At 38.6% G+C, this 20,801-nt stretch overlaps 1 protein-coding gene and 1 long non-coding RNA gene across 3 annotated transcripts in view; one reads left to right on the top strand and one right to left on the bottom strand.

Moving 5' to 3' along the window:
* Positions 1–18,967, top strand: part of LOC140728169 (uncharacterized) — a 131,678-nt gene extending 112,711 nt beyond the window's left edge. Inside the window, exon 5 of the long non-coding RNA XR_012099007.1 lies at positions 18,838–18,967. This is a non-coding gene — a long non-coding RNA (uncharacterized lncRNA). The remainder of the gene's footprint in view (positions 1–18,837) is intronic.
* The window catches only part of spag16 (sperm associated antigen 16), a 773,550-nt gene that overhangs the window by 111,283 nt on the left and 641,466 nt on the right, over positions 1–20,801 (bottom strand). The window lies entirely within an intron of this gene.

Genomic DNA, 20,801 nt, shown 5'->3' with positions numbered 1-20,801 from the left:
ACTGTGGAAGACACTAACAGTGTGCCAGAGGTCCATGAGTGTCAGGAAGCAGAAGGCCCATTGCTATTACAAAGGAAAATGTGCTAGGCAAACTGAAAGGTCTTAAGGTGAATAAGCTAACTGGAGCAGATGGACTACATTGCAAAATTCTGAAGGAGGTTGCTGAAGAGATAGTAGATGTATTGGTTATGATCTTTCAAGAATCACTTGATTCTAGCATGTTTCCAGAGGACTGGAAAATTGTAAATGTTACTCCACTCTTTCAGAAAGGTGAAGGCAAAAGGAAGGAAATTATAGGCCAGTTGGCCTAACCTCAGTGGTTGGGAAAGTACTGGAGTCCATTATTAAGGGTGAGGTTTCAGGGTACTTCGTGACTAATGATAAAATAAGTCAAAATCAGCATGGTTTCTGTAAAGGGAAATCTTGCCTAACAAATTTGATAGAGTTCTTCGAGGAAGTAACAAGCCAGATAGATGAAGCAGAGACAATGGATATCATTTACTTGGATTTTCAGAAGGCAGTTGATAAGGCACCACACATGAAGCTGCTTTACAAGATAAAATCCTAAGATATTACAGGAGAGAGGGCATGGATAGTGGAATGGCTGACAGTCAGGAGGCAGCATATGGGAACAAAGAGAGCCTTTTCTGATTGGCTGCCAATGACTAGTGGTGTTTCTCAGGGGTTTGTATTGGGACTGCTACTATTTACATTGTTTGTCAGTAATTTAGATAATGGAATTTATGGTTTTGTGGCAAAGTTTGCAGATGAAATGAAGAGGTGAAGGGGTAGGCAGTGATGAGGAAGCAATATGATTGCAGAAGGACTTAGACAAATTGGAACAATGGGCAAAAATAGTGAAAGATGAAGTACAGTGTTGTAAATTTATGACAATACATTTTGGTAAAAGAAACAAAAGTGCAGACTATTTTCTAAATGGGGAGAAAATTCAAACATCAGAGGTGCAGAGGGACTTGGGAGTCCTCGTGCAAGACTCCCAGAAGGTTAACTTACAGGTTGAGATTGTGGTAAAGAAGTTAAATGTAATTTTGGCATTCATTTCAAGAGAATAGAATTTAAAAACAAAGAGATAATGCTGAGGCTTTTTAAGGCACGGGTCAAGCCACACTTGGAGTACTGTCAACAGTTTTGGGCTTCATACCTCAGAAAGGATGTGTTGTCATTGGAGAGAGTCCAGAGGAAATTCGTAAGGATAATTCTGGGAATGAAGGGGTTAACATATAAGACGCATTTGGCAGCTTTGGGCCTGTACTCACTGGAATTTAGAAGAATTTGTGGGTTGGGGTGGATCTCATTGAAACCTAGTGAATGTTTAAAAGACTAGATAAGGTCGATGTGGAGAGGGTGGGGTCATTCAGAACGACAGGGCAGAGCCTCAAAATTGAGGGGCAGCCCTTTAGAACAGAGGTAAGGAGTGAATCTGTGGAATGATCTATCACAAACAGCTGTAGAGGCCAAGACCATAGGTATACAAAGTGAACATTGATAGTTTCCTGATTGGTCAGGGCATGAGAGGTCATGGTGAGAAGGTAGGTGTATGGGGTTAAGTGGGACCTGAGGTCAGCCATGAAGGAATGGTGGAGCAGATTCAAAGGGCTGAATGAGCTAATTCTGCTTCAGTGTCTTATGGTCTAATATTTCTGCCATGGTATTGCTTTATATCTGGTGTATGGGGTGTCCAGGGAGGGGTCGTGCCTCTGGTGAAGGAGGTTGTTGTGTTCATTCTGGGGGAGGCAATCCCCTTTGATCACTTGTGGCTCCAAGTAGCTGTTTTCACGTGACCAGGAAGGTAGTTTTGCAACACTCTGTGGAGAGCAAAGGGCATGAGAAGGCACAGAAGATGTACGGGTCATCAACTGCAACCAAGGAAGACCCTAGTTTGTGATGCTTCTTTGCACTACTGGACCTAAATTTCTGAGGTTAAGAGAGTGGAACTGCCCAGGTGCAAAGACTTTTCCACATTGAAAACTCTCTCACACAGGTTTCCGATTATTGTCAGACATGATGGATAACCACCATATCTTAAGAAATCAGCATTGTGTATCATACAAATTAGCAAATGGCTAATGACATCAAGCGAGCTAATGGACACAATTAATTATTTAATTAAAGTTAATTTGGACAGAAGTAAAGATTGGAGTATTCCAATTAGCCAAACCTGGTATCCAGAACTTGGTTAATTACTCTGAAGTGAACACAACAGTAAAAGGTCCTCATTGTGTAACAGTATCCACAGAGTGATAAAGGTCATATGAATGCTTGCCTTCAGCCCCTGAAGGAAATGACAACTAGTATTGAAAAAACACATTAATATTGCAATGCATTGGACAAATAGGAGGAAATAAATATTTAAACATTTCCCAATAGCAGAACCATAAATGCATTCACAAATCTCTCCACAATCAAAATGATGGGACACTTGGGCCTAAACATAGGATAAACAACTGTTTTTCTCTCCATTTTTCTCTTTTGCAAAAAGATACAAATGATTTGATAACATTGAGGGAACTGCCAAGAAGTAGTCAGAGAGTTAAATAGTGTGAAGGAATTCAATTAACATCTGTAAATAGTTTATGATGCAGAGTGATTGAGCAGGCTTGTCATTTGTCATTTAATTAATGCGTGATGATTCATTTTCTTCATATCACTATTATAACTCCCTCCCCTCCAAGTGTTTTACTGCTGGTGTCACAGTTACTTAGAGAGAACAGAGATATACTAAAAACAATTTCAATCTTTGTTTAGTTTTTAGAAGGGTATTAACGATGAGTCTCACTCTTGTAATGCTGTACGAAGCTTTCAAGGGCTGTTCACTTTAAAATAATTATCCAATTATCTCATTGGTAATTAACACTCCAGCTGTTCTTTTAGATGCACACAATAGTGATTTAACTCATAAGTTATAGGCTTTTCAGAGTTTTGAAAGAAGGTAATTAACTCAGTCAGTGATGTGATAGCCTCTGTTGAATGGCTGCTAGACAGACAAGTAAAAGAAAATGTAATCTTGAAATAAAACTTCCTTGTTTACAAAGACAATCTGTGTCAGTTCTCAATCTCAAAATATATGAATTACAGGTTGAATAATTTTCCAAATCTTTGTTAATGGCATTCTTTTTGTCTTGAGGAGTATAAGAGAATTGATCTGTTTGTTTTTCTTTGTTGCATTCTCAAGCAAGTCACTAAAATATCCTGCCCAGCTGTATAGCATTTATATCTCCTACTTGTCAGTCAAGTTCAGATTGATGATACAAAGTTAATTCCAGAGCTCTGAAAGATCAGTACAAAACGTTGGATGTACCTAGAGATTCTGATGAAAAGTATCTTTAGCCTTTAATGTTGTTACACTCTTTACAGAAGCTGCATGACTGACTATACATTCCAAAAAGTATCTACCTTTATTTTAATGTTCATTTTCTCTTATAATATTATTCATTATACCTCAGAATTAAAGTAAAATTTAAGCCTATTTCATATGCACAAGCATATGCATAGGTGCGATGAAAACTTAGTTGCTGTATTATATAAGAAGCACTCACAAAAATATAAATTAGTTGGAATAAATATACATATTGAAAAAGCTTAAAAAAAACAGAAGTCCATTTTAGGGTTTTGCTAGTTGGTTCAAGAACCATTGGTTGAAGGGTAGTAGCTGTTCTTGAATGTAGTGATGCAGGATTTAAGGCCTCTGTACCTCCTGCTCAATGGTAGCTGCAAAAACGGTGGCTAGCCTGGATGGTGGGGAGTTTTAATGAAGATGTTGTTTACTTGAATATCCTGTAGATACTACCAATGGTGGTGAGGAATGTGCCTATGATATATGGTCAGAGTTACCACTCTCTTCTTCTTCTTATGTTCCTGCACATTCAAATTGCCATACCAGACCATGATGCAACCAGTAAGGAGACTTTCAACGGTATATCTGGAAAGATATAGACCGTAAGACAAAGTCATAGGAGCAGAATTAGCAAATCTGGCCCATCGAATCTGCTCCCCCATTCAATCATGGCTGATCCTTTTTTTCTATCTCCTCCTCAACTCCAGTTCCTGGCCTTCTCCCTGTAACCTTTGATGCCATCTCCAGTCAAGAACCTATCAACCTCTGACTTAAATACACCCAATGACTTGGCCTCCACAGCTGCCTGTGGCAACAAATTCCACAAATTCACCACCCTTTGGCTAAAGAAATTTCTTTGCATCTCTGTTTTGAAGGGGTGACTCTCTCTGTCCTGAGGCTATGCCTTCTTGTCCTAGACTCTCCCACCATGGAAAATGTCCTTTCCACATCTACACTGTCTAGGCCTTTCAAAAGGTTTCAATGAGATCCCCCCTCATACTTCTGAATTCCAGCAAGTACAGACCCAGAGCCATCAAACGTTCCTTGTATGATAACCCTTTCATTCCTGGGATCATCCTTGCAAACCTCCTCTGGACCCTCTCCAATGCCAGCACATCTTTTCTAAGATGAGGGGAACAAAACTGTTCACAATACTCAAGGTGAGGCTTCACCAGTGCCTTATAAACCCAGCATCACATCCTTGCTCTTGTATTCTAGACCTTTTGAAATGAATGCTAACATGGCATTTGCCTTCCTCACCACCAACTCAACCTGCAAGTAAACCTTCAGGGTGCTCTGCACAAGGACTCTCAAGTCCCTCTGCATCTCAGATTCCTGGATTTTCTCCCCATTTAGAAAATAGTCTACACATTTATTTCTACTACCAAAGTGCATGACCATGCATTTCCGAGCATTGTATTTCATTTGCCACTTTCTGGCCCATTCTCCTAATCTGTCTAAGTCCTTCTGCATCCTACCTGTTTACTCAACAATACCTTCCCCTCCACCAATCTTTGTATCATCTGCAAACTTGGCAACATCATCTAAATCATTTATATACAGCATAAAAAGAAGTGGTTTCGTCACTGACCCCTGCAGAACACCACTAGTCACTGGTAGCCAACCGGAAAAGGATCCTTTTATTCCCACTTGCTGCTTCCTACAAATTAGCCAATGCTCTAACCATGTTAGTTACTTTCCTGTAATACCATGGGCTCTTAACTTGGTAAGCAGCCTCATGTGTGGTACCTTGTCAAAGGCCTTCTGAGTCCAAATACACAACATCCACTGTGTCCCCTTTATCTATCCTACATGTAATCCCCTCAAAGAATTCCAACAGGTTCATCAGGCAGGATTTTCCCTGAAGGAAACCATGATGACTTTGTACTATCTTGTCCTGTGTCCCCAAGTACTCCATCACCTCGTCTTTAACAATTGACTCCAACATATTCCCAACCACTGAGGTCAGGCTAACTGGTCTATAATTTCTTTTCTGCTGCCTTCCTCCTTTCTTAAAGAGTGGAGTAACATTTGCAATTTTCTAGTCCTCTGGCACCATGCCAGAGTCCAATGATTTTTGAAAGATCATTACTAAAGCCACCACAAGCTTTAATACTACCTCTTTCAGAACCCTAGGGTGCAGTTCCTCTGGTCTAGGTGACTTAGGTACCTTTAGGTCTTTCAGTTTTTTAGCAGTAACTGCACCCACTTCCCTTCCTTCACACACTACGACATCAGGCATGCTGCTAGTATGACGCAAAATACTCATTTAGCTCATCAGCCATCGTCTGACATTGAGAGAGTGTAATTGCCCCTGTGAATGGCTTTTTCACTTCAAAACCTGCATAGGTTTCCTGTCATCATTGGATACAATGGACAAACACCATAATGCCACTGTATTTTGGCTGTGTTTGTTTTTGTGTAGAATGGTAGGCCATTATGAGAACACAGTGAAAATTAGTGAAACATCAAAAGAAGCACCTTCAGTTTCAGCAGTGGTTAGATAAGAGTTGAGACAGATAATGTCACATTGATCAGAGTCTGGAGTCTGGAACTCATTTCTGAGTATGCTGTGGTCTGGTTCAGCCATAGCGAGAGGCAATAGAGAGACAGAGATACTGTAAAACAGGAGAATTCATGACAGATTGAAAATAATGAACTTGGTCTTACTGAGTCTGCTGAACTTATGCCAGATAAAATTATTATTCCTTCATAACAATGTTGGATTAGCATTTTGAAAGTCCAGGGATTGAAAAGAATGATAGCAACAGTGGAGAGCATGATAGCAGGTGTAAACAAATCCTATGCCTATGGATATTTATAGTGTGGGCCAACCAAATATATTATTCTCACCAATAATTAGAAAATACTATTTTAATCAAATAGCTTCAAAATGCCAATGTGAATTATTTATTGATAACGGTATATAAATTCACTGGATATTTCAGTGACTAAGAATCAACAACATCCTAGGATGTTTCATGGGAACATATTCAAATCAAATTAACATGAGTCTCTCAATGAACTGGATGTGTCAAGTTATAATATGATTAACTAAGTTTGTGGAGTAGCTGACTCAGAGAAAATATAAGAATGGGTATGGGTTTCACATGCATATATTTTAGGTCTTTGTTAATTAAGTCCTGCGTCTTGTTTATATTCTTCACATTTACTGTAGTTTGGAATAAAAGACTACATAAATTCTTGTGCATAGATGACCCTTCACATGGAAGAAGTCAATTACAGGCTGTAGAATTCTTATATACTTTAGCATGCCCTTTGAATAATTATTCTCTCAGTTCAAATTTTGTTACAAAGCATTAAGAGAGCTCCAGTGATTTTCTTATCAAGTTGTCACTCTTTCCACTCCTGTCAGGAACAATTACATATTGCCCATAGAACATCAAGCTTCAGAATGAGAAATGACAGGCACCCTTCTGTTAGGCAAGCAAAGAGTCTCATAGAATTATAGAGCAGTAGAACACAAAAACAGACACTTAGGCTCATCTAATCCATGCCAAACTCTTACTCTGCCTAGTTCGATCGACCCGCCCCCATACCCTTCCCATCCATGTATTTATCCAAACTTATCTTAAATGTTGCAATTGAACCCACATCCATAATTTCCACTGGATTACTACTTAGTCATTAATTAAAATTATATTTGTCAGAATGGAGTGGACAGAGGGGACCAGTAGATGTGTTTGAACTTCCAGAAGCTGTTTGACAAAGTGTGGAATTTGATGGCAGTGATGTTTTCATCATTGCTGAGGTTCGGCCACACCCAGTTATTCCACTGTCACAGGAAGCAGTCATATTCCTAGCAGAATGTAACAAAGACCGGACTGAGGAGGAAACAATCGATTCTGAAAAAGGAACAGCATTCTCAGCACTGGGAATGTGTTCTACAGATTATAGTGATGGGTTACCGCAATGGAGATTGACTGGAGAGCAAGGGGATGGAAGTCAGTGAAATCTGTTCAGTCTGTGAGTATGTATGAGTGCTTACATATGCATTTGAGTACTTGAACTTGGTGAGGTTGTTCTCTGTTCAGTGGGGGCAATGAGATATGGAGAAATGTCATGGAAATAGAAATGAGGTGAGGATCTTTGAAGAAAAAGGGTTGCAAAGTTATTTAAATACTGGTTCACTTGTAACACAGTGTTAAACTTGTCCCCCAACACTGGTATTATATCAAGGTAATGAAGGGAACATGTGCTTGGGGTAGACTATGTGGATAAGTTCCTAAATGAGAATTTTGCATCAGTATTTACCAAGGAGAAGGACATGGATGATAGTGAGATTATTGAGATCATGCTAATATTTTGTGATAAAGCAGGAGGTAGTTTCTGGACTCTTAAAGAAAATTAAACTGGATAAGTCTAAGGTTACTGAGAAAGGCAAGAAATGAGGTTGCTGGGGCCTTGACCTATTGGGGGGGGGGGGCGGGGTGACTTCATAAATGCTTATAAAATCATAAGGTGCATGGATAAGGTGGGCGGTCATAGTCTTTTCCCCAGAATTATGGAGTTCAAAACTAGAGAGCACAGATACAAGATAAGAGGGGAGAGATAAGGAGACCAGCAAGGTAACTTCTTTACAAAGAATATCTGAATGAGCTGCCAGAGGAAGTGGCTGAGGTGGGTGCAGTTGTAACATTGGAGAGGCAGTTGGATAAGTATATGGAATCGTATGGCTCGGAAGGTTATGGGCTAAAATCAAGCAACTGGGACTAGCAGGGAGGATACTTTGGTTGGTATGGAACAGTCGGGCCCAAGGGCCTGTTTCCATTCTGTATTACTCTATGCCTCTCTATGACTCTATGAATTGCTCAGAACTGAGAGGAGGAAGGACTTCATAGAAAAGGGTTTGGAACTCTCTGCCACAGATATATATACTTAAGGCAGAGTTACATATCTAATTAATAAAGGAATGGAGTTGTGGAGAAAGGGCATGGAACTAGACAAGGAATCTCAGGTCAGCTATTCCTGATGGAGCTGGCTAAAGGGGCTGAAGGTCCCACCTCTTAAGGTCCCACCTTTTATGGTCTTAAAACATTTAAAGTCTATCACTACTTTACTGCTTTTACACAAATGCACATCAGCTGCTGTCCTTCCAGATTAATATTACAAGATTTATCCAGTGCCCTCTGCCTTGGCAAGACTTTATAGCTGATAAAGTAAAGATTCAATGATTTAAGTCCATCCATATTGCATGCCAATTACTGTCGTAACAAAGTTGAGCTGCAAATGTCTAGCTGAAGTTTGATTGTAAATGATTCTATTGTGAGTCATGTCACATTTTCAATGCACCAACAGTCAGAGAATAATTAAAGGGTTGTTCAAGGCTCTAATTCTTTGGAAACTTGTTTATTGATCTAAGTCACATAAAATATTGTACGTTATCAATGATAACAAATAGGAAAAGTTTCAGATTTAATGTTGATGCATGCAACTTAGTCTTGTCTCCATTCTGTTTTCCAGAATTAATCAATCTTCCTGGCACTGATTGTGATCAGTTCACTGAGAAGCTTACCTTTTTGACTAGAGCTTCATGAATAAAAGCTTGTTAGGATATATGAATCTAGAATCTAGCCTCAGCTCAGCATGGTATTTGACATTAAATAAGTACAATCAGTGATCATTTTGAAAGTCCATGTCCCAGGTATTGTTGCATCATCAGGTACCTTCGTTCAATTCCTTGTGCCAGCTGAGAACTCCCAGTGGCCATTCATTTTAATTCCACTTCCCATTCCCACATTGACATCTCCTCCTACAGTCTCCTCCACTACCAAGTTGAGGCTACCTGAAAATTAGAGGAACAACACTTCGTATTCTACCTGGACAGTCTCCAACCTGACAGCCTGAAATTGAATTTTTAAATTTCAGTAATCACTCCTCATTCTGTTTACCCCATCTTTCAGTTTTCTACCTGATCCAACTGGCCCCCATCACGTGATGCCATTCCCCTCCCACATCGGCTTGCTCTCCATCGGCCTGTTACCCACAGACTCCTCCCACTGGTTCCCCTCCCAACTTCCCTTCACTTTTTCCATGCTGCATTTTTGTCTCCTATCAGATTCCATCTTCAGCCCTTTGTCACTTCCATCTATTATCCTCCAGCTTCTGACACCATTCTTACTCTCTGCCCCCTGCACCCAATTGCTTATCACCCCTCCCTGTAATTGAATAATGATAAGCTACTGCTTCACCACCTTTTTATACTAGCAATCATTCCTCTTTATTTCCAATCCAAATGAAGGGTCCCGACTTTAAACATTGACCATTTCCCTTGATAGGCACTGCCTGACCCATTGAATCCTTCTGGTACTTTGTCTTTTGCTCCAGATTACAGCATCTATTGTCTCTCTTGTCACCATTTCATAGGTGTTCAGTACCAATTGATGAGGCAGAAGTTAAAGCTAGATTATCTTGTGTCATTTATGTGAGCAACAGTTGAGCAAAGTTTCAGAATGGGAGATAAGTGACTAAATACTGGAAATCAAGAACAACACACAAAGGCACTTGGTTCTTGGTTCTCCAAAATATTCCACATGGAATTTAAACTGGAGGTGGTGGAGGGTGGACTTACGAAGGAGATTTTTGAAGAAGAAGAGCTGTCTTAAATTTAATTGGGTTTGATTGTGTGACTATGGTAGAATGAAGATTATTCCATGCTTTAATTGTGCAGGGGAAGAATGAATTGCTGTACACATCTGACTTGGTAGTTAGCATTTCAAATTGAAATGAGTGCCCTTGTCTGCTCCTAATAGGTTAGGGTTTGGTGTGGGATTGGTAGTCTATGTCAAGCTGACCATTTAACATTTTGTAAAAAGAGGTCAGACGGTGTGCTTCACGTCTATCTTGGAGAGTTATACTTTAATGAATTCAAAAGTTGGGTAATGCTCACTTCTCTCTCAGAGGTATTTATGACAGATCAGGCTGCCTGTCTTTGGACTCGCTCGATGGAAGTAGTGTTTTTGTATGTGTATGGGTCCCATGCAATAGCTGTATATTCCAGACGTGGCCTAACAAGGGTGAGGTACAACTTCTCCTTGACAGAAGTTGAACAATGATGAAAATTGCGTCTCAGAAAATTTAGGATTCCTGTTGCATTCATTGTTGCATGATGCGTCTGACCATTTCAACGCAGATCATTCTGGATTTTGATACCAAGATACTTGATCTGTTTGGTTTCTTCAAGGATGACGCCCAGGATTTTATATGATGTTTTACCTGGTTTTCTCTTCCTGGTGACACGCATGGTTTCACATTTGGAAGGATTGAACTGTATGCCCCATTGTTGTGACCACTCAACCATACTATCAAAATCTTTTTCGAGAGTACCTTCATCATCAGCTGACCTAATTGGATGGTACAGTTGGCCCTCCTTATCTGCGGGGGATTGGTTCCCGGACCCCCCGCCGATACCAAAAAAACGTGGATGTTCAAGTCCCTTATCTAACCTGGCTCAGTGCAATGGTCTTTAGGACCCGGCGGAACCCTGGAATTTATTTCACCTGTCTCAGTGCGGTGGACTTTAGGACCTGGTGCAGCTCTGAATCTGCAGTGCTTCTGTTCATGAAAATAATCACAATCATGATTGAAAATAAGGTGGAAGTAATAAAGCGATCAGAAAGAGGTGAAACACCTTTGGTCATTGGAAAAGCGTTAGGCTATAGTCGGTGAACGATCAGAACAATTTTCATGGAGCATTTGAAAGGCCCTGCCCCGATGAAAGTTACAATTATTACTAAGCAACGCAGTGGTTTAGTTATTGAAATACATATGTTTCTTCAGTGTTTTATATGCATAGAAAGGTAAAATATATACCATATACCAAGAAAAACGTTTTACTAACTGACACTAAATAATACCAGATGCAGCTGTTCCAACTTCAAATCCGACTTAAAGACAGACTCAGGAATGGAACTCATTCATAACTCAGGGACTGCCTGTACTTTTAAATTATCTCTAGATTACTTAGAATACCTAATACAATGTAACTGCTATGTAAATAGTTGTTATACTGTATTGCTTAGGGAATAATGACAAGAAAAAATAGTCTGTAAGTGCTCAAACAATGAGTGCTGGAGAGAGAACGTCTGGGTTTTCCTGATCTGTGGTTGGTTGAATCCGTGCATGTGGAACCCGTGGATAAGGAGGGCCAACTGTATATCAAACAGTCATCAGCAAAAAGTCTAGTGGTGCTTGTGACTTTTTTGTGGATGTCATTAATGTAAAGTAAAAACACGAAAGGAACTCAAAACCCACAGTTTATCCAGTGCCTTAGTGTGTTGTAAGGAAATGTCACAGTTCAATCAGAGTACCATAAGGATGCTTTAATTGTGATAATTGCACATTTTCCACAGCAGCACCTTGTTTTTCTGAGACTGCAGCCTAGGTAGTGGATCCTTCTTGTCCAGTGTTCAATAACAGATTATGCATACACATGACTTGGTTTGAGTTAGATCATGTTAACAATAATTTTCTGATCAAATTACACTTATTGGGAAATTGAGTCTGACATTCTGTGCACAATTCACCTTATTATAGCTGTTGTTTTCCTGGCATCAATCCAGTATCTGAAGATGTCGCTGCACATTCCCCACCAGCCTCAGAATAAATTGGAGCATTTAGGTGCAACCTACAACCTTCATTTATCAATCACAAGAAATCAAGGAGCACACCAATGGAAATCCAATTACAAGAGTTACACTGATATCAGTGTCCTGCACAGGGTATTTGCCAACATTAGCATCTAATGCTCAGAGAATGGAATTGCATTATCTGTTGACTCTTCATTGTTTTTTACCTTCTCCACCACTAAGGCCTTTTATGTTAAGATTTATGGGTGTCATTTAGAGAGTAACCAAAAGTCTAATTTTCAAGTGACTTCTGATAGAACGCATGCAGGTCCCACTTTAACGAGAAATGTCTTATCTGTATGATGGAATATGAGCACATTTTTATCTTTGTCCTCTTTTTATATGGCTGTTGATGATCATAAGGCAGGATGTTTTGGGTTGCCAAGGATAGGTCTTAGAAGAGTGCACTTTGTGAACACCATTTTACTACTAAATTGCCCACAACAGCATGGTTAAGCATGTTGAAAAGATGCAAATTCAATGTCTTAATCCTGGTTTTTATCTCTAATACAGACTATAACAAAGATTTATGCATATCATGCTTTGCACTGTGCCCCTAAACTGTTGAAGAGGAATCTCTGTGGAAATGATGAGATTCTCATTAGTAACCATATAAGCATATAACAATTACAGCACGGAAACAGGCCATCTTGGCCCTTCTAGTCCATGCCAAATGCTTACTCTCACCTAGTCCCACCTATCTGCACTCAGCCCATAACCCTCCATTCCTTTCCTGTCCATATACCTATCCAATTTTTTTTTAAATGACAAAAAATCGAACCTGCCTCCACCACTTCTATTGGAAGCTTGTTCCACACAGCTACCACTCTCTGAGTAAAGAAGTTCCCCCTCGTGTTACCCCTAAACTTTTGCCCCTTAACTCTCAACTCATGTCCTCTTGTTTGAATTTCCCCTACTCTCAATGGAAAAAGCCTATCCATGTCAACTCTATCTATCCCTCTCATAATTTTAAATACCTCTATCAAGTCCCCCCTCAACCTTCTACACTCCGAAGAATAAAGACCTAACTTGTTCAACCTTTCTCTGTAACTTAGGTGCTGAAACCCAGGTAACATTCTAGTAAATGTCCTCTGTACTCTCTCTATTTTGTTGACATCTTTCCAGAACTGTCCAAATTATGCTCTAGCTTTTGTTATTATAATGCTCATCAGCATTTTGGAGAATTATACAGGAGTTTCAGAAGGCAATGAAAACATTGGTATATTGCAGATCCGCCATTACAGGTCTATATACATACATATATACTGTATATCTATATATAACTTTTGAATGCCATAATGCGTCTACACAAAAAATGTTGCCAGCAATATGACCCCAGAGGCAGCAATGAAACATTTTTAGCAAGTTCTAATTTTTAAATCAAGCTCAAAGGAACTGTCAGAACTGAATATGATCACTCCAGAAGCTGGAAATCAGGCATCTGAAAGTTAAGCAACAGTTTGCAGGTTTGTCCTTGCTGTTATAATGAACCATACAGCAGTAAGATGATTTATATTTTTGTGACCATCAAACAAGTCGTTTGCTCAGCTGGTTTCTACAACTTATAACAAAAATACTGAAAAATTACATCAGCTGTATGTCTGACACTGAAAATGCATTAGGCATGCTGAAATGAGTCCTGACTAGAAATGCCCAGTTGAATATCCAGACGGACACAACGTGAACACAAAATGGCTGTTGACAACATGACTCCAGATAGAACTTGTTTCCCTGCACATAGTCAAAAATAAGAAAAGATGGGTTATTTTACAGTTGGCTATTAGTAAGAAGTGAAGAGCCAAAAGGATTAAAACTTGAACTATCAGTGTAATATATCCAAGCTTGTTGGCATCACCTAAATTGGAAAGTAAGCTATAAGAAGGTTGTAGAGGCTTTTTATTTATTTGTTTGCTTCAAGGATATGAGTATCACCGAAATGCCCTTAATTTATTGCTCCTCTCTCATTCACCTTGAGAAGTTGGTGCTGAGTCAGCTCCTTTAATTGGTGAAGTCTTTCTGAATGAGTGCAGTGGATTCTGGTTAATTGAGACCAGCACATTTTGGCGCATTTAGTGACTGCCCCAATTAGCTGAAGTTTCAGGAAATAGTTAAAAAGGTATGAAAAGGACAAACTATCATTTAACTGAGTAACAAATTATGTATCCAAAAGAAATACAGACCAAATGAGAACACTATCAATACTCTATAGTACCATAAAACTGTGTATTAATTCCTAATAGTTATCAATGGATTAATTCATCCAATGTACCTGTACACTGCTGCATTATTTTAATTGGCTATAAATGACAAAATTAGCACAGAAAATGCAGTGCTGAAAATGGACTGCCTTCATACAATGCTATCAACGATTGCATCCTCCAAATCTTCATTATCATTGAAACGTTCAAGATGATTGCCGATACCTTCAAATTCCTCATTGTTCCTAACTTGTTGTAGTGAAATCATTTCATTTTCCCTCACGCTGTTTCTGCCATCTCCAAGCCTCAATGTTTGAAACTGCAGTAAACACAACAGTTCTGAATTGTCTTACCTTTCTCACTAACTATCAGTGTCAAAATTCACTGCTTTTTGAACACAAGCATATGCAACTGACGCTATTTAAAAACTTTGCTCTAAATGCGGTATAGTGTCTGACACTATTTGGAAACTGTTTGCCAATGGTTTCTCACTCCAATTAAGTGACATAGTGTCCCAAATAAATGAAGGGAATCCCGGCTATTTTCTTGATCAGATTTTGTTCTTTCAGAGTTGATCCAAATAAGCAGCTGTCCTGATTAACCTATGGCCCAATTAACCGGAATCCACTGTATTCTCAGTGTTCTTGGAAATGCACTCCTGATTTTAAACCACTGAGAAAAATGGTGATATACAGTATTCCAGGCCAGTAGGTATTCTCATGTGTCTGCTGTTTTTGGTGGTAAAGATTGTGGGTTTGGGGATTGTTGGAGCAGCCTCAGTGAGAATTGCAGTACATTTTTAAAGCAGCTAATGGGAAGCAGATACTACAAATGAATGCTGAAAAATATGACAGAGAGGATATGATGTAAAAATGTGTAATTAACCACTTTGTAATAAAAAATGGAAAATGAGAATGTACTTTTTGACGGCTAGATGAGGAAGTGTTGATATTGAGTGGAGCTTGTGTTTATATATACTGAAAGTGAATATGGTTAATATCCAAGTACAGCAATTACAAAGAAGACAAAACATATGCTTATCTTTATACCAAAAGGATTGGAGTATTAAAGAATTTTTACTACAATTGTACAAGATATATTTCCGTGTTCTGTCTAAGACAGCTTTGGTCTGCTTACTTAGGGAAGGTTCGCTAGAGGCTCACTAGATTGATTTCAGAGATGAGATATTTGAATTCAAGTGGAAAAAAAGACTGTATTCCCTGGAGTTCAGTGAAGGTAATCTCAATGAAATAGACCTGAGACTCGAGAGAACTGATAAGATAAAAAAAACTGGAGAATCTTTGCCTTGGGTTAGGAATGCAGGAATAGGGTTCACATTTAGGACTGAGATGAAAGTTTTTCTTTGTATCTCACTAAAGTGAGTTCTGATTCTATTTTTCGCTATCCCAGAGGATTGGGGATGTACAGTTGTTAAGTAGATTTAAAACTGATTTTCATGGATTTTTTGAAACCAAGGGAATTAGGAAGATAGGGGATACTTTTGTAAGATTGAGTTGAGGTCCAAAAACAGATGTGACCTCACTGAATGGCCCACTGCCAGCAAATGCTTAATTGTTATTTGTCCTTATGAATATTTTTGGCTCACTGATATTTTTGTGCAGAACAATTATCTTTGTGAAAGTACTTCTAGGCTTTCATTTTCACATTTTTATATTCAACAAGCTTATTGAGTTCAAGCTAGCTGAATTTGCTTTCAAGCAACACACAAAATGCTGGTGGAACGCAGCAGGCCAGGCAGCATCTATAGGTGTTGCCTGGCCTGCTGCATTCCACCAGCATTTTGTGTGTTGCTTGAATTTCCAGCATCTGCAGATTTCCTCCTGTTTGAATTTGCTTTCAACTTGAATTGCTGTAAATCCTGGGTTTCAGGGGTGAACTTTGAAGTATTGAAGTCTTTTGCCTTGATGGATGTCAGCACAACAAACACTATACTCCATCACTGGACCATCACAATGATCAGTCCTTACTGGGATTTCCTAGCAGTTTGTATTTTTATGTTTTCACTTTTTTATTTAATTATATGGACCAATTACAATAGTTTTGCCACTTTCTCAGCTGACAAAGACTTACTGCCAGCTTTGTCCTCTGTGGAAACCTGTGAGTGACTTGGAGGCTGATCTTCTGAATTATGCCCTGTGTTCCAGTTATTTTTCAGACTCTGCTACTGGCATAGTTCAGTATTTTGATGTAATCCCTATAGTACCAATCAGACCTATAAATGGCGCTATAATGGTAGTTTTTAACATCATGAATGTCATAGCCTTCCACACAGGGGGAAAAAGTGCTATTTCATTCTCAGATCTTGAATCTACCTCCCACCACCAAATCAAAGCTCGAGAGGTGAATTAATTCAAGTGAGTGAAGTACTCTCTATCAACTACTGGGTGAATGTGAAAGCTCTTTCTTCCTCATTAAAGAATTATGCAACCTTTGTACCTCAATTTAAGTGATTGCAGATGAGTCACCTGACCTCCAACATACCTGAAGACAAAATCCTCTTAAAAGCAAAATCATCTTTATGTAGCAGATCTAAACTGCTTATCAAAGTCTCTGTAATTGGTTAATGACCTAGTATTGGTTTCTTTTCAACTGCTGCACACACTTTGAATACTAATCAACCCAAAGCTGCTTCTTTCCCTCATGTAAAATAATCAGTGCTCACACAAGTTCCTAGTGTTGACTGCCTCAAAACTGATATTCTCTTCCCTTCATTTTATGCAAGATCTTGTCATTCTGTGACTGCCATAAACTGGACAGATTGTTGGAGGTTTCCATTTCTCTATGACTTTCTTCTGCACCATTTGCTTCACTCCCATGTTTTACCTCCAAAGATGTCTAGATCTGCAGCTCCCTGACTTCCCAGGGCCAATTAAAGAGTGGAGAAATATTTCCCAAAGCAGTTGCATGACTCCTGGGAAAAACTTCTTCCAATCACTCAGTAGGATTAAGTATTGAAAGATAATGATTGTAAACGTGATTTTTTGATGGCCCCATTAGTCGAGTATGTGATGATATTGCTGACTAGCAATCCTGTCACCATCTACTCACAGATTACTGACAACCTGGCTAGATGACATTAGTTCTGCTTCTTGCACCTTGAGCTTAGTTTATAACCAGTGAGAAGATTTACTGTCCTCTCCACCTCCTCATCTGCTCAACCCAAGTATTTAATTCATAACTTGGAGTAAATTGTTGAAAAGCATTGTGATAGGCATACTCAATTGCAAGGTGTCACAGTGTATAATATACATGATTTATTGTTGGGGTACACCACTTCAATCCCTATTTTCAAAAAATATTTCTTAATTGCTCAAAATATCCTTGAAGTTCATCAGTAGATATTTTGTCCAAGCCTAAGATTTATTCTGTCCAAAAGGTTTAAACATGTACCTCTCTAATAAAAGAAATGTATTTCACAGTAATATGATTAAATGCATCCTCTAACTCACTTTTTGCATGCATTAAAGCCACTGTTAAAGGTTTTTATAATGTTCAAGATTCTTCTGAAAGCCAGAAAATATCCTTTGTATTTTTGACAAGTGTTATCATTACACAGTCTGAGTGTATGCAACTTGCCCAGGTTGTCAGAGCGCACCTCTGCTATTGTTCATTGCATAGAGAGCTTTACATTGCAATGCTGAGCGAAGGGGGCACTGTTCCATTCAAAGAATTGCAGGGAAGTTTTCATTGATGCTCAAGCAAATATTTAGCTCTAAACACATTCAAAGAAAGAACAGATTATCTGCTCATTGCTATATATCTATTTGTAGAGAGGGAGGGCTGCTATGTATAAACTGGCTGCTGTACTTCTTTCAGTACAAAAGTAAAATCAGATCAAAAGTACTGCATTGGCTTGCTCATATTCAGGTCTCTATATTATATTGTTTGTCTTTGTCTAATATAGTTTTTCATAAATTCTAGTGTATTTTATTTTTCTGTAAATGCTTGCAAGAAAATGAATCTCAAGGTAGTATATGATAACATATATGTATTTAGATAATAAATTTACTTTGACTTTGATATATTCTGGGAACTTTTAAATCACCCTTTAGAGAATCTATCCTGGTTGCACTCACTGTAGGCTTGCAAATCTTACTTTTATAGCATGGAATGTTTTCTTCAGTTACGAACTGCTCATGTTTTTCCAAAATTATTTATGCAGAAGTTCAAAAGCATTTTTCAAAAATACTTTACTGCATGGTAGAATTCTTAAGAACAGGAGCAGGGGGTGGAAACGTGCCTGTTACTGCCATGGGGAGGATCACAGGTTTTAGAAGCCTCCATCTTAATTTCATTGTGGTTGTGAGTTACAGGGACATGGGGACTGCAGCTCATTTGTTCTGTGAATCTGTGAAAGCACCCAATTTGTGGGAAGTAGAGCATGGAGGGAGTTGCTGGTTAAAGTCAGAGTTGTAGCTGAAGGGAAGAGAGTTTCAATACTCAACACATTGGGCAAGGAGTAGAAAATCAATCCATTACCAGCTCGTGCATTTGTTGTTTAATTTTTTTTCAGAAGATGGTGTTACTCCATTTTAATAATTATTCTACATTTATTGGTAATAGATAGCAAGGATAGTGCCTTAAAACTAACTATCTTCACTGTTTATTGGTCTAGACAAACTGGACATAGTGAAATTCCACAACGGGCTATATCTCCAATGAAGCTCTTCCAGACTAACTACAACCGTTGCACCTACTGGAGAAAATTAAAAAAACTCAAGTATTTCATGCCTACAGAAAGACAAACCCATGTGAGTTTACTTTCAATTACTTGAAAATTTATGTCAAGGAACCCTAGTAAATATAAACAAATATTCAACATCAAGAGAAAATACACCTGTTGAAACTGTTTCTTAAACAAAGATTGTTATTTGATTAAACTCAATTAACTCTGTCCCAGGACAGGATATTCTCAGGGAAAAATTCCTGAGCTCAGTAATCTTCAGCGACTTAATTAATAACATTTCCTTCATGATAAGTAAGGAGGTAGGAATGTCATTGTTGATTTCATAGGATTCACAGCTGATTCTCAACATCACTGTTGACAAGAAACGTAACTGGATCAGATACATAAATATTGTGGATACAGCAGGTCAGAGGCTGGATATCCTGCAGCAAGAGACTCATCCCCAAAAGCTTTCTACTGTTTATAAAATATAAGTCAAGGTGTGATGGAAATACCGTCCACCTGCTTAGATGAGTCCAGCTACTACACTCAAGATGTTTGAATATCATCCAAGATAAAGCAGCTTCCTTGCAGTATATCCTGTTTTTTTCCCATTATAAACACTTGTTCCCTCCACGCCTGATATATTATATCTGTAAGGCATGCTACTTATAAACAACTTCCTAAGGGTCAGCAAGAACAGGTGACCTTTCTCATTTAGAGGTACAGACATAAAGTAAGTGCAGGCACATACAACCTGTGGCAATTTCAAAATCCTCTACAAATATACAATAATTCCTCCCATCGCTACACTGAATTTGCTTTCAAGATAATTCATTGGCCATATAGAAAGATCCAGAAAAAGTGAGGAAGAGAAAGGTTGAAAAAATCAACAATATACATTTGATGACATGGCCTCCTTCCCATCCTGTGGGTACCTCTTGGCCCCACCCAGGAAAGCTCTAACTCAAGCAGAATGCTTCTTCAGTTTTCAGTGTTGCTTCTAATTTGATCTTGGTTAGATCTTTCATGACCCCTATTTATTCACACTACGTGGCCTTCCCTGTATACTGTAAACAGTTGAGGACTTCAGATCACTCTTAAGAAATCGGAGTTGTTTTGTCGATTCCCAAGGACTCATAGCAGTCATGGAGCTGAGTATTGTTCAATAAATTTCTCTTTGAGAGCATTTTAACTAAAGCTTCTTAATATATTGAGCCTCACTCATCCCTATAACTTTTAATGCTGTCCTCATCTCACCTGAGACAGCAACGATTTCATTGTTTCTATTTCTGCTTCTCACAAATCATATTATGCTATTCTGCTTGGCACATTAACATTCCATGTTGCCTTTGCCATCATTCCCTTAATCTCTCCAGTCTTTGATCATACCCCATTTCCCCTCTCCTTGCTTGTGTACATTGTTAAAAACGGTTACATCTCCACAGGTGCTTCCTGTCCTGCTGAGTATTTACAGCTTTTTTTATTTCATGCCATCATGTTGATTTCCTGACTTGAACTCAATGTATCTGTTGGCGACCTTCTTCTTATACAGTTTTACTACTATATTCATGTATCTGGAGAATATCTTGCCATCTCCTTTCATGCTCCATGATAACTTTGTAGCATTTACAAGTTTCTTAATTCTGAATTTGATTTTTTTTTTCTTTTTTGTCATTCAATTTATAGAGTTTCAAATTTGCTCTTTTCTTGTGCATGCTATTTTAATTCTGGGTAGTTTGGATTTATTTTAGTAAGATCAATTTGTCTTGAACTCCATTAATCATTACAGTTTCCTACTGTTGATCTATTTTGTTTAAACAGAAAATGTTTGACATATTCAGCAGGTCAGACTATGTTGTTCTGTTGTTTTATCTAATTTATCTAACTCGTATCTTTCTCCTTCTTGATCC

This window comes from Hemitrygon akajei, chromosome 5, assembly GCF_048418815.1.
Source record: "Hemitrygon akajei chromosome 5, sHemAka1.3, whole genome shotgun sequence".
NCBI lineage: Eukaryota > Metazoa > Chordata > Chondrichthyes > Myliobatiformes > Dasyatidae > Hemitrygon > Hemitrygon akajei.
This window is presented reverse-complemented; position numbering and strand designations above follow the sequence as displayed.